The sequence below is a fragment of the Pristiophorus japonicus genome, chromosome 16, assembly GCF_044704955.1.
Source record: "Pristiophorus japonicus isolate sPriJap1 chromosome 16, sPriJap1.hap1, whole genome shotgun sequence".
NCBI lineage: Eukaryota > Metazoa > Chordata > Chondrichthyes > Pristiophoridae > Pristiophorus > Pristiophorus japonicus.
In genome coordinates this window covers 22999171-23014131 of record NC_091992.1, presented here as the reverse complement: position 1 = coordinate 23014131, position 14961 = coordinate 22999171, and the positions used below count along the sequence as shown (strand labels likewise).

The window sequence follows — 14961 nt, the reverse complement described above, 5'->3', positions numbered from 1 at the left end:
CATTAGGTATCATTTTCCTTTTCACGGTTATATTTGAAGGCTCCAATTTTCCAAGACACAGCAGTTTTACTTTAAGAACAATGTTTTGTTCAATTAAAACAGATTTTTCTTGTGGTTTTATATTTAAATCAATCATACCACTTCATCTAAAGTACTAAATGCGAGCAGTGGAAGGCCTTGATAAATGAGCACTTTATATTGTACTATCAAATTTCAAAAATTGGTATGTTTCTATGCAATTGTGAATGCGACATTCTGATTCTGCTAGTTAGTCTTGGTTTAAGTCTCTGTTTATTTGTCAGGAACCACTAAATTCATAACCTGAATAAATTTATAATGCCTTTTTATGATTTAACTTAACTTCATAATTAGTATTTTATTGGCTACAGACCATCATGGAAGCTAACTACATATATAGCAATTGCCCATTAATAATATGAAATTCCAAATCATAAGTTTACCAAATTTTGATCAGTTCCTTCCATCAGATTCCTAGCTTCTTTCGAAAGTGCTTATGTCAGAAATTGTACCCATGTTCTGTAAGTACCAAATTGTTTCCTTAATAACTATTTAAACTTTAGTTAGAAATTATTACCTGTTGGAAATGCTTATGTTGAAATCTGTGTATCTTGCCATATGTTGATGTGCAATCAATTCACCGTAAGAATAAGGGGTAGGCCATTTGGGACTGAGATGAGGAGAAACTTCTTCACTCAGAGTTGTTGACCTGTGAAATTCCCTACTGCAGAGAGTTGTTGATGCCAGTTCATTGGATTATATTCAAGAGGGAGTTAGATATGGCCCTTACGGCTAAAGGGATCAAGGGGTATGGAGAGAAAGCAGAAAAGGAGTACTGAGGTGAATGATCAACCATGATTTTATTGAATGGTGGTGCAGGCTCGAAGGGCCGAATGGCCTACTCCTGCACCTATTTTCTATGTATCTATGTATCTATAATTAGACTACACTGGTGTTTCTGAAACCACTGCACGGCCAGCACTTTAGGCAGAAACAGGTTCACCTGTGATGCCCTCATGCTGGAATAGCTTTTTAGAGGTCGTTTCTTATTAGAGAGTGCCCCCTACATTTTGGTTAATGTATACTGAATGAACTATTCGGGTTGATGTCCCTGCAAGATGCTCCAAGTGAGAATCTGTGGAACCAACTTTAAAGATACCATTACTCATTGCCCAGGCCCTTGGGATATATAATACAATGCTGATGCAGGTCTCTTCAGATTCCTGTTCATACCAACTGCATGATTGTTCTGTTTTAACAAAGCTGCAACATTAGGTTTTCAATCTTATCATTTTGTTTGGACGGATTCACTCATTGCACATTCGGTCATTTCACAAAGTTGATAGTGTTTGTTTTTAATTTCCTTTTTAGTCTCAGCTTTGTTATGTCTCTGAAGTCTTGAGCAATATTGGTCACTGGTCTAGTTCAGCTGAACAGGCAGATTGAGGAAAAGTCAGCAACTGTGAAAATTGGAAAAAAAAAATCTGCTGATGTTCCAGTGTAAAAATATAATTCAATGAATGGAAAATACATTTCTCAGTGGTCTAACCCAGCTTTTGAGAACAAGTTTCAACATATATAGCTTGCCTGATAATCTCTTGTTATTATAGAGGTGTGTTCAATATTGACTTTATTTAATCCTCAGTGAACCGTTGCTCATTATATTGCATCCTCCGTGATAAAATAAGAGTTTGCTTCAGGATACGTTTGTACTGGATATATTATTTTTAACTCTGAAGGAGTACATTAAACATTGAAAATTGCAGATCCACATGAGTAAATACAGCACTGCAAAGTATTTCATAATGCATATTTAATAGCGAGTTGCATTTCATACTTGTACAATACAGTAAAATTAAATTAATCCATGCTAAATGCCTATCAGATTCAATTAGATAATGGTCTAAATAATTAGGCCTAATTGAACATACATTTTCATGATCCACAAGCAAAATGGGAAAAGTGGTAGATTTTCTCCAGTTGATTGAATCAGTGAAGGGTTTTATGACGACATCTGCATTAGCAGCAGCTTCACAAATCACAGTAGTGGAAGGATTCTTTCCGTCACCTTTTCTAGCAAAAAAAAGAAAGAGAGAGGCAGAGCATTTGCAACTTTTGGAAAGCAAGGCGAAGATGCAAGGGAAAAAAGGCAGCAGCCTCATTTGATTTCTTACACATGCTTTTTCATCTATACTTCTTGTGGTCACTGTATTCTATTGCTGCATCTTGTTTATGCCTTTGTTCTTTGGACTGAAGAGAAATGTACTATTAATTTTGAATGAATTCCAAATACAAGCGCTGGTAGATGCTCCTCGGAGACCCAATGAATGAATGGAAGCAGAAACAAGCTGTGTGTGTGTGTATATGGCGGCCGCCGCATTTTATGCCAGATTCCAAGTTCATTTTTAGTCACTCTTTATGTAAGTTTGAATTTTAAAATTATTATTTTGTCTACCTAATTCAAAAAATGAATTAGGTATGTCCATAAGTAAAGAGACCAAGTAAATATACATCTACGTAAAACCAACCATGCCAATGGCAAAGAAAATATTGATATGAATTATTTGTAAATACAATTTCCAAGGGACCAACTAAAGTTAATGAGATTATGCTAATATTTGTTTTACTGTTAAATTATTTAGCATCCATTTCATCAATGAAGTTCCATGTATATGAAACTGTATCTGTACTAAAGGATACCAAAAAAATGGCTCTGTTTAAAATCAGCTTTGGAGAGGTTGCTACTTGAGTTTGGACATCTGCCAATCCTTTTATCTTAGTAGGTATGCAAGGTCACGCACTTTTGTTTTGTGAGATTTTGCCTCAAGCTAAAGTGAGTGTTCAGCTCATAGGGAATTTTGTACAGGTACTTTCTGAATTTTTGCACTCATTAACTCTCTGTGGTCTATACATTCTAGTATCAATCTGCCGGTATTTCCACAGAGGTGTTTCAAAGTATCCTTTCATCATTTTATCTAGTCCAACCTGTCATGTCCAACCCAAATGCCCTTCGATCTCTTTGACAAACTGCTGTTAGCAATCTTAGAAATATAGGGCTCAATTTTGCCCAAGCCCGTTTTCTGGCGTATTGCCAGAGTTGCGCCCGTTTTTCTCGGCCAGGGATGCACCAGGCAGCTTAAAATAAGGTGGAGGAACAATGGGTGCAGCCTTTCTTTGCTGCTGCTGTTGTTGTTAATATTATTGTTACTGTTGTAACTGTTGTTCTCAAATTAAAAGATTTTTGTAAGTTATGTAAATTTACAAATTTAAAAGTTAGTAAGTGATCTTAAAAGTTTTTAAGTGATCTTAGAGTTTGTAAGTGATCTTAAAGTTTGTAAGTGATTGTAAATTTAAAGTTTGATACAAAATTATTTTATTAAAGTTAAGTACAAAGAATTGTATGTTAAATTTTTGAATAAAATATATTTTACATTAAATCTGAAACATTTTCATTATTTGTTCGATTATTAACACAACTTTTGAAGTGAACAAGAATCATTTCCATCATTTGTTCCATTAACACAACACAACATTACGGAACAGGTCCATGTGGGATAGTTGTCGCTGAGTCTTCAGGCAGTAAAGCGTTCATGGATGAGCTGCTAGCGCAAGGCTCGAGCAATCGTTAAAAGAGCACGATAGGCCGCCCTCCTCCGCCGTCGTGCTCCGGCCTCAGGCACTTGCATGGCTTCCTCGTTTTTGTCCTCCTGCTTGTTATCTGCATCTTCCTTATCATTATCATCAGCCACTCTCACCACAGCTGGGTCTTCTATTACCATCTGCTGCTGCCTCATGATGGCTAAGTTATGCAGCATGCAGACACAACAGTGAGCTGACCGACAATCTCAGGGCAGTACTGCAAGTTGCCTCCGAAATAGTCCAGGCATCGGAAATGCTGTTTCAAGATGCCAATGGTCCTCTTTATGATGCTGCGCATCGCAATATGTGGCATGTTTTATTCCCAATCAGCTTCTGTCCGGGTTACGCATTGGGCCGCCATGAGCCAGGTGGCGAGGCTGTACCCTTTGTTACCCAGTAGCAAGCTCTGCCCTTCTGGCTGCTGCTGAAACATGACAGATATAATGCTCTCGCATAGGATGAATGCATCATGGGTGATGCATGACATGGTGCGATGCATATCGTCACACACGAGCTGTAGATGAATGGAATGGAAGCTGTAAAGCCCTTGCACAATACCACAAATCCACACAAGGCACATTCTATGGACAAGGTCACTCCATGACCTGAACCTTTATTCACAGGACCCAGAAGTGATGACCCTGCGTGGGATCTCCCTTTATATACCTGGATGACCAGGTGAGGAGTGTCTCCCACAAGTTCACCCCCTGTGGTCAAGATGTGCATTTCTTAAGAATATACAGTATTGCAGTGTTGTTACATAAAGGTTACATACATGACATCACCTCCCCCTCAACATCTTATTGGGATCATAGGTTAAGTCTCTCGGGTGGTCTGCGCTCTCTCGTGGAGCTCCGCAGTTGGGGCTCTGGTTGTTGAGCCTTTGCATGCGTGCCGGTCACCTGTGGTGATTCCAGCCTGTCCAGGTTGACCGCAGGGACTGTGCATGCTGCTGAATGTTCTTGTTGTTCGTTCACTGGCGGTGGTGTGAATACCATCTCATGATCTTCCTCAGGTTCCTCAGTGTCCATGCTGAACCTTTTTTTTACTTGGTCCAGATGCTTGCGGCATATCTGCCCATTGTTAAGTTTAACCACTATGACTCTATTCCCCTCTTTGTCTATTACAGTACCCTCAAGCCATTTGGACCCCAAAGCGTGATTGAGAACAAATACGGGGTCATCAATTTCTATACATCTCCCCCTTGAATTTTGGTCATGGTACTTGTTTTTGGACTGGCACTTGCCCTCAACAATGTCGGACATGACTGGATTAATGAGGGACAGCCAAGTTTTGAGTGTTCGTTTCATGAGTAGTTCTGCGGGCGAGACCCCCGTGAGCGAGTGCGGTCGGGACCTATAGGCCAGCAGTAGGTGCGATAGGCGGAGGGAGGGTCCTTGAATCCGGACCATGCTTTGTTTTATGATTTGGACTGCACGTTCCGCCTGGCCATTGGAGGCTGGCTTGAATGGTGCTGTTCTGACATGGTTAATGCCATTACCCAATATGAACTCCCGGAATTCGTAGCTTGTGAAACATGGGCCATTATCGCTAACAAGGATGTCCGGCAAGCTGTGGGTCACAAAGACCGCGCGCAGACTCTCCACGGTGGTGAATGTCGTGCACGAATTCAAAATGATGCACTCGATCCATTTCGAGTACGCATCAACCACAATTAGAAACATTTTTCCCATGAATGGGCCCGCATAGTCTACGTGAATACATGACCATGGCCTGGTGGGCCAGGGCCACAGGCTGAGCGGGGCCTCCCTGGGGGCATTACCTAGCTGGGCACACGTCGTGCACCTGCGAACATAGTGTTCCAGGTCTGAATCAATTCCCGGCCACAACACATGTGACCGGGCAATGGCCTTCATCAGCACGATGCCTGGGTGCTCCCTGTGGAGTTCCCTGATGAATGCTTCCCTGCCCCTCTGGGGCATGACTACCCGGCTGCCCCATAGTAGGCAGTCGGCTTGGATGGAGAGCTCATCCATCCATCTGTGAAACGGTCTGACCTCTTCAGGGCATGCTCCATGTGCGGGCGCCCAATTCCCAGTCAGGACACATTTCTTAATCAAGGATAGGAAGAGATCTCTGTTGGTCCAGATTTTGATCTGGCGGGCTGTGATGAGGGAGCCTGCGCTGTCAAAGATATCGACAGCCATGACCATCTCAGTGCTTTGCTCTGCTGCCCCCTCAGTGGTGGCCAGTGGAAGCCTGCTGAGCGCGTCAGCGCAGTTTTCGGTGCCGGGCCGGTGCCGGATGGTGTAGTCATATGCAGCGAGCGTGAGAGCCCATCGCTGTTTGCGAGCTGACGCATTGGCATTGACAGCCTTGCTGTCTGACAGCAGGGATGTTAACAGCTTGTGGTCCATTTCTAATTCGAACCTCCTGCCAAAAAGGTACAGATGCATCTTTTTCACCCCATAGACACAGGCGAGTGCTTCCTTCTCAACCATCCCATATCCCCATTCAGCTTGAGAGAGCGACCTGGAGGCATAAGCCCTCAGCGTTACCCTGCATCAACACGCACCCAACCCCATAGGACGATGCATCACATGTCAGAACCAATTTCTTACGGGGGTCGTACAGGGTCAACAACTTATTTGAACAAAGTAGGTTCTGCGCCCGATTGAAAGCCCGTTCCTGACTGTCCCCACAAAACCAATCGCAACCCTTATGCAGGAGCACGTGTAGCGGCTCCAACAATGTGCTTAAGTTCGGCAGGAAGTTCCCGAAATAGTTCAAGAGTCCCAGAAATGAACGCAACTCCGATGTGTTGCAAGGCTTGGGCGCTTGTCGAATCGCCTCCATTTTGGATTCGGTCGGCCGAATCCCGTCTGCAGCAACCCTCCTGCCCAGAAACTCAGGAGCCAAAAACACACACTTAGACTTCTTGAGTCGCAGGCCTACCCGGTCCAGTCGGCGTAGCACCAGGTTGTGGAGGTGTTCCTCGGTGTCACGACCGGTGATGAGGATGTTGTCCTGAAATACAATCGTTCCAGGAATGGATTTAAGCAGGCTTTCCATGTTTCTTTGAAAAATCGCGGCCGCTGATCAAATGCTAAACGGACACCTGTTGTAAACAAACAATCCCTTGTGCGTGGTGATGGTGGTCAGTAGTTTAGATTCGTCAGCTTGGTGAACAGCTTGCCGCCTGCCAGCATGGCAAAAAGGTTCTCCATTCTCGGTAGCGGGTATTGGTCTTGTAGTTGATAGTGGCCTTGTGTTCGCCACAGATCCTGACTGAGCCATCCGCTTTTAGGACGGAAACGATGGGGCTCGCCCAGTCGCTGAATTCAACAGGCGAGATGATGCCCTCTCTCAGCAACCAGTTCAACTCGCTCTCAATTTTCTCCCGCATCACATACGGCACAGCTCTGGCTTTGTGGTGCACTGATCTGGCGTCCGGGGTGATGCGTATCACTACTTTGGTACCTTTGAACGTCCTGACGCCAGGTTGAAATAGTGACTCAAATTGCTGTAGGACCTGTGAGCATTAACTTCGCTCCACAGATGACATGGCATGCACATCCCCCCATTTCCAGTTCATCTCAGCTAACCAGCTCCTCCCCAACAGTGCGGGACCATTGCCCGGGACAATCCAGAGCGGCAGCCGGTTCACCGATCCATTGTGTGTGACCGTCAGCATTGCACTGCCTAGCACAGGAATGATTTCTTTGGTGTACGTCCGTAATTGCGTCTCAATGCGTTCTAGTTTGGGTCTGCTGGCTTTGAGTGGCCACAGCTTTTCAAATTGTTGAACACTCATGAGTGACTGGCTGGCCCCCGTGTCCAGCTCCATGCGTACAGGGATGCCGTTTAATAGGACTTACATCATCATAGGTGCCGTTTTGGCATATGAGCTGTGAATGTTTGCCACGTGAACCCGCTGAACTTCAGTGTCCATTGATTTGCCCCAAGCATCATCCTGCCTCGCAGACCCCTCATCTGGTTCATCCGCCTCATATATTAGCCTGGTTACAGGCTTTCTGCACATTCTGGCTAAATGGCCACTGAGGTTACAATTTCTGCAGACGAACTGTTGAAACCTGCAAATCCTGGCAGCATGTCTGCCCCCACACCTCCAGCATGAACTGAGATTCCCATTGTTGTGAACAAAAGAGTTGTTGCAAGACATTCCTCGCTGATTGTCCCTTTGACTGCTCTTGAGCACCATGTTAGTGGGTGTCAATGGCCCCATCCCAGGCCGCATTGTCCACTGGGGGGGGGAGGGCATAAATGTCCATTCAGCCTGCCATTGTTTCTGTTGGAAACTTACTCTTGGGTCTATTGCTGCCTGGGGTGTGCCAAACTGCCCTTGTCTGCCTGCGGGGCTCTGTGTCGCATTTATGATATTGACTCCCTGATCCATCGCCACGTTGGAGGCAGAGTTGTGCGCGTATATTATCTTGGTTTCCTCCTTCCCCGCCATAAAAGTCTGAGCCATCAATGCCGCCGCTTCCAAGGTTAAGTCCTTGGTCTCAATTAGCTTTCTGAAAATCCCAGCACGACCGATGCCCTCAATAAAGAAATCCCTTAGCACCTCCCCCCTGCAGGCGTCTGTGAACTTACAGAGGCTGGCCAAGCGCCGGAGTCCGCAACAAAATCTGGTATGCTCTGTCCTTCCCGACGTCGGTGGGTATAGAATCTGTGTCGGGCCATGTGTATGCTGCTCGCCGGTTTGAGGTGCTCACCGATTAGTTTGCTGAGCTCTTCAAAGGTTTAGTCCACCGGCTTCTCGGGTGCTAGCAGATCTTTCATGAGCGCGTAAGTCTTAGGTCCACAGCTGGTCAGCAGATGAGCCCTTCGCTTGTCGGCCACTGCATCTCCCAACCAGTCCTTCGTGACAAAACTCTGCTGGAGCATCTCAATGAAATCATCCCAGTCCTCAACAACACAGTACCGTTCATCTGTGCTGCCGGTGGCCATTCTCGTGGGTCGATGATTCCCGTTTCTCGTCGCCAATGTAGAGTCCTTACACAATACCACAAATCCACACGAGGCACATTCTATGGACAAGGTCACTCCATAACCTGAACCTTTATTCACAGGACCAAGAAGTGATGACTCTGCGTGGGACCTCCCTTTATATACCTGGATGACCAGGCGAGGAGTATCTCCCACAAGTTCACCCCCTGTGGTCAAGGTGTGCATTTCTTATGTATATACAGTATTGCAGTGTTGTTACATAAAGGTTACATACATGACAGAAGCCTTTTCTGTTCCTGTACATCTTTGAATCCTCCAAAGGTGCTCACAAGGCAATGTGGGTACAATCAATGCAGCCCTGTACCTTTAGGAAGCCAGCAATCCTGGAGAAGCCCACAGCCCTGTCACACATTGCTTGGGCGATCATGGGGAACTTTATGTAGTCATTCCTCCATGCATTTATTGCAGCTGTCACCTGATAAATGCAGACATGTGCTGCATGTTGCGAGATGGCGCACACATCCCCAGTTGTAGCTTGAAATGATCCAGAGGCATAGAATGAAAGTGCAGCTGTAACCTTCACTTCAACTTACAACTCCTGATGCTTCTAGGTTGCAGGTCTGCTTTCACCAACTCACAGATCTCAGTTACAACTTATTTGCGTAAACACAGCCTTCTGACACAGTCTGCATCACTCAGGTGCCGGCACGAATGCCTGTCTCAATATATCCGATGTGGGTAAGGCTTCCTGCCCAGCACCCTATGGGCTCTGATGTTCTTCATGCGATGCCGTCGAATCAATTGTCTCCTACGTAGCAACATCACGCAGAAGGCTTGCACAAGGTGTGGCATTGTCAGTATTGCCCCCATAGTTAAATTTTACCTTTGCAAGAAGCTCAAAATGGCAGGAAGGCGGGCAGGACAGGTTCTTTGTTCTCTCTCCCCAAGGTCTGTATGGATGGACCACACTCAGGTCTTATGACTTCTCCTCCACCCCCCCACCAACCCCCCCCCCCCACCCCCCCCCCCCAACTCATTGCAGTCTTGTGCCTAGTGCAGCAGCCTTCCAATCGCCACCTCTCCACCTCCCCCCACCCCCGGGCTTGAGGCCGTGTCCGGGCACAGGACCGATTCTGACGGCCGACGCTACGAAGCCCCCCCTCCAGCCCTGCTTGAAGACCTTCGGTGGTGGCGTGTGAGTAAAAAAAAATTGAAAACTTCAGAAATCCAAGAAACTTCCATGTACTCCGTTGAAAGGTAAAAAAAAAGTTGAACTTTATTACGGATATTTCAAGTGTTAGAGACTCCCTCCAAAAACTTTGATGAAAAACAATGGCGCCTTTCAGCGCCAATTTCTCAATGCGCGCTGCTTTCCGTTAACTCACCAGAAGGTTTTTCGGGAGCGGCCCGAAATGCCGACCTAGGAGAAAGAATTTTGGGGAAACTGCGAAAAATGCTGAAAACTAGCACAGACATGAGAGAACACCCCCATGACGTCAAAAAAAAAACTAGCCTAGAAAAATCGTAACTGAAGCAGTTACGCCGGCACAGATTCCAGGGGGAAGCTTTGAATTAAATAATTACACCAGAAAAAATAGCTTGCGCCCAAAAAAACGCCGCAAACGACCCAAGAAAATTGAGGGTTTAAAACTGGACCGACAGCATAGAAACAGTTCAAAGTTAACGCTTTAGTGTTGGAAGTGTGGCTGGAGAAAAGCACAGAAATCCTGCCCCGGCCACGGAATTGGCCGTACCAGCCCTCAGAGGAGGAGGAGTGCAATCTCGCATATCACTTCCTCTTGGGGCGGGTCCAGCGGTGCTGCTGGGGCACGATCGCCAGTGCTAAGCGGTTGCTGAAAGGGGAGGATTGCTGCCCATTCTGCACGGTCTCTGATGGCCTCCACTAAGTCACCAGGGAAGCGTGGTACTGAGGCTGCAGCCCGGCACCCAAAACGCAATGGGATAAGAATTCGGTCAAACAGGTAAGATGGTGGCGCGGGGCGCTCGCGTCCTCCCCTTTAACTTCCACCCCACGAGCGGACATCGGCCCAGTTCACGCCGCGAGAGGCTGGCCCCTGACACCCGCTTGCGGGGCACGGGGCAATATCCACCGCGGGCCGGAAAGGGGCCGGCACACGGCGCGAAGGGGTCACCGCGAACAGTGATGACATTATCAGCGGTTGCCCGGCAGCCCGGGACGCTACCACGACAGCGCCTCCGCAGACTCCCGGGCAATTTCGCGGGAGTCAGTTGCACTCCCCCCCCCCCCCCCCCCCCCCGGGCGAAATGTGGTTCGCGCCCCCCCCCCCAGATGTGTTAATGGGCATCACAAAAACGGGGCAATTTCAACCCTCACAATCTTGTTCCAGACTTCAGACTATCTGTGTGCAAAGCCACAGGCAGTCAGCTAGTTACATAATACTAGCATGTATACTCCATACTCCCACGGTGTGATCCCTGCCTGCAATGAGAATATCAGAGAAAAGCAGTGAGAGGGGTTGTAATTTTGTTAAAATGATCAAAGCTGCATCGTCCATGAATGATTGAGCCTCATTGAAAATAAATGAAGCTAAACAGATCTGAGTTTGACAATAGCTGGAAAAACATCTGTCTTTATTAATAATTCCATTCATTCCCTTTTCTTTTGTTACATTTATAATTGTAATTTACAGGTCCAGCAGGAATGAGCCACATTGCTAAGATTCCTTTCTCCACTGCATCGCCCTCTAGGTTTTACCTCCAAAATACAACTGTCTGGTTACATTTTGCATTCCCTGCATAAAACGCCAACCCTGAGAGTGGGCAGGGGGCCTGGTCATTCCCAGTGCCCCTTCAGTCAGCTGCCATGAGGTGTGGGAGTGACTCCACTGTGACAGAAACCCCCCGATTTTCCTTCCATCCCAATGAGGGATCGTCATGCCCCCACTCTGCACGTCCCCCGGCACCAATACGCAACGCAAGATGGATGTTCCTGGGTCAGCTTTGGCCAGGCCTCTGGCAGGATTTCTGGCTGTACCTGGGTGGCCATCCTCTGTGTGGGGAGAGGAAATGTTGCCAGTGGAGGCCTCGACCACCTGCAGATGTGTTTTGGCTGAGGTACAGTTGATTCACCCTGAAATCGAGGTCAAACCTCGGAACACTTAGGGGCCGAAATTGCCCACCGCCCGAAACCAGGGTCACCTACCGCTTCTTGCCGTTCATTACCACCGCAATGGATGCGGCAACCATTGGAGGGAATTTCAGCATTTTTGCTGGAAAAAAGGAGCGAGTGGTGGGAATGGACTCTTTGCAGCGGTGTGGGGACGGGAGCGGCTGATTGGGCGCCGAACTTCAGCTGTTGCCGCTTTGCTCATAACAAGGCAACTGCTCCCTGGCCTTCTTAAAGGGCAGGTTTTGCAGCTCGGCCCTGAGTACTGAGTCTGTCTCTGTTGGAAGGAATGGCTAATGCTAGAGCTTTGAGGAGGGCCAGCCGCTTCTCTGATGTGGTACCTGGAACTCTGGTGCCAGCTGTGGCGGGAAGGAGATGCGTTCTGTATACGGACACAGGCAGATCTGTCGCGCCGAGCTGTCAATGCCTGGACAGAGATCGCTGTGGAGGTATCGGAGAGCTCCATTCATGACCGCACCACCACCCAATGCCGCAAAAGGCTGAATGACATCATTCGACTGATTAAAGCGAGTACATGTTCCCCCCCAACTCCTCACCTTCCATCTGCGAGCCTCTCCTTCACCTTCTCTTATTTGCCATCTTCACTATATAGTCACTGAAACACCATTTGATTGGTGAGGCCTGTATATATATATGTGTGCATACTCACAATGGAGGGTCCCTTTCCTGAGAGAGTTACACCTGCCTGTAATGGACCCACACTTGCACTAATTGCCGAGGTCACATGACACTGCGACTCAGGAACTCTTCTTTGCTTTGCAGGCCAAGGTGTTTCACAACCGCTTGGATCAACAGAGGACTGGTGGGGCGAAGTCGATATCCAGCAGCTGACTGATCTAGAAGAGAAGGTTCAACGGCTAGTGGGCCCACATGTTGCCTTCCCTGTGGCCGCCGGTCGTGTGGATCCCACTGAGGGCAGCATCGGTAAGTGAAGGCCTTCCTTTGATGCCACCTCTCCCTGAAAGTCCAAGCGCCTACCAAGCAATTGCTTCTGCTTGTGTGCGGGTTGCTTGCTGCATGGTGCATTGCCTTTTCTCACCCTGACGAGACCCCTTGTGCCATTTATGATTGCAGATGAGACCCCGAGAATGAGCCAGGGCGAGACCGAGACCCTTGAGGCGGCTGTGAGCCAGAGTCAGGACAATATCCTTGAGGTGAGTGGCAGCTATAGTCAGGAGGACACCCTTGAGGTGAATGGGAGCCATCGTCAGGACGAGACCATTGAGACCATTGCAGATATTGCCGGAATGTCCGACTGGATAAAGGCCTAGCTCTGTCGAGCCCGTGTGGTGGCTGATGTGCAACGGTCACCACACGTTAAAAAAATCCACGCACAGGCATCAGCCACCCCTTCAATTGCAGTTGAGGACTGGAATATCGTGTCCTTCATTGAATCATCTATGAACTCATGTGGAAGCAAGTCATCCTCGTTCGAGGGACCACCTATGATGATGACTGCTTCCTACACTCCCACGGAGCGTCTTACTGCTGTCGCCTCTGGTGACATCGAGACTGTATCTGCTCTCATGCAGTCTCAGCTGGATGCCACGCGAGATCTGACTGCTGCCATCGCGGCTGGGTCCATGCAGTCCACCGGGAGCATTCCGGTGTCGTGCCACCCCACCAACCCGTGCTCCAGCAGATTGGTGGGGATGGTGAGGTGCTGCCCCGGGGGAGTGGCGCAGGCTCCTCGGACCAGGATCCTGATGTGGTCTCTCAGGATCAGAGCAGTCCTGAGCCGAGACCTGCCACTCCGCCATTGCTGCCAACCACTGAATTGCCCCAGCCAATTCCGACTGAGGGCGCCGAGGAGGATGTGGCCCAGGGCCAGAGCTGGTTGAGGATGCCCTAGAAGGACATCTGCAGCTTCTACACCTGAAACACAACAGCCTTCCCAGAACCATGATTCAGCCACTGCGGCGTAGTTCCAGAATGGTTATGTGTAAGGGAGGTGATAAAGAAATGCACAAGGGTGAGAACTGATGAAGTGCATGTTTTGCACATCCATTATTTCTGGTGTAATAAATCTTTATTTTGTGTTTCAATATCTGTGCAGGTCTCTCATTTCACTGTGGGCAATGAGGTGTGACAGGGCTCATTGGTTTGCCATGGCGATGCAGAGATGAAGGATAAAGTGCGGATGAACTCAGCGGAAGCAATGAAACGATTTAGGACTTCCCTTGCAGGGTCGGGACGCCGCCTTCTGCGTGGCCACCGACCCGCATCCTGGTCCTCCTCCTGTATCTCCTCCTCCTCCTGGTCCTCCTCCTCCTTCTGGTCCTCCTCCTGTATCTCGTCCTCCTGGTCCTCCTCCTGGTCCTCCTCCTGTATCTCCTCCTCCTGGTCCTCCTCCTGTATCTCCTCCTCCTGGTCCTTCTGCATCTCCTCCTCCTGTATCTCCTCCTCCTGTATCTCCTCCTAGTCCTCCTGGTCCTCCTCCTCCTCCTGCATCTCCTCCTCCTGGTCCTCCTCCTGTATCTCATCCTCCTCCTGTATCTCCTCCTCCTCCTGGTCCTCCTCCTCCTATATCTCCTCCTCCTGTATCTCCTCCTAGTCCTCCTGGTCCTCCTGGTCCTCCTCCTGTATCTCCTCCTCCTGGTCCTCCTCCTGTATCTCCTCCTCCTGTATCTCCTCCTAGTGCTCCTGGTCCTCCTCCTGTATCTCGTCCTCCTGGTCCTCCTCCTGGTCCTCCTCCTGTATCTCCTCCTCCTGGTCCTCCTCCTGTATCTCCTCCTCCTGGTCCTCCTCCTATATCTCCTCCTCCTAGTCCTCCTGGTCCTCCTCCTCCTCCTGCATCTCCTCCTCCTGGTCCTCCTCCTGTATCTCATCCTCCTCCTGTATCTCCTCCTCCTCCTGGTCCTCCTCCTCCTATATCTCCTCCTCCTGTATCTCCTCCTAGTCCTCCTGGTCCTCCTGGTCCTCCTCCTGTATCTCCTCCGCCTGGTCCTCCTCCTGTATCTCCTCCTCCTGTATCTCCTCCTAGTCCTCCTGGTCCTCCTCCTGGTTAGGAGACCAAAACTGTACACAATACTCCAAGTGTGGCCTCACCAAGGTCCTGTACAACTGTAGCAACACCTCCCTGCCCCTGTACTCAAATCCCCTCGCTATGAAAGCCAACATGCCATTTGCTTACTTAACCGCCTGCTGTACCTGCATGCCAACCTTCAATGACTGATGTACCATGACACCCAGGTCTCTTT

At 48.3% G+C, this 14961-nt stretch overlaps 1 long non-coding RNA gene across 1 annotated transcript in view; it reads right to left on the bottom strand.

The window, feature by feature from the left end:
* Nucleotides 1–2073: 2073 nt before the first annotated feature.
* Nucleotides 2074–14961, bottom strand: part of LOC139226992 (uncharacterized) — a 51610-nt gene continuing 38722 nt past the window's right edge. The window contains exon 3 of the long non-coding RNA XR_011587346.1: nucleotides 2074–2091. This is a non-coding gene — a long non-coding RNA (uncharacterized lncRNA). The remainder of the gene's footprint in view (nucleotides 2092–14961) is intronic.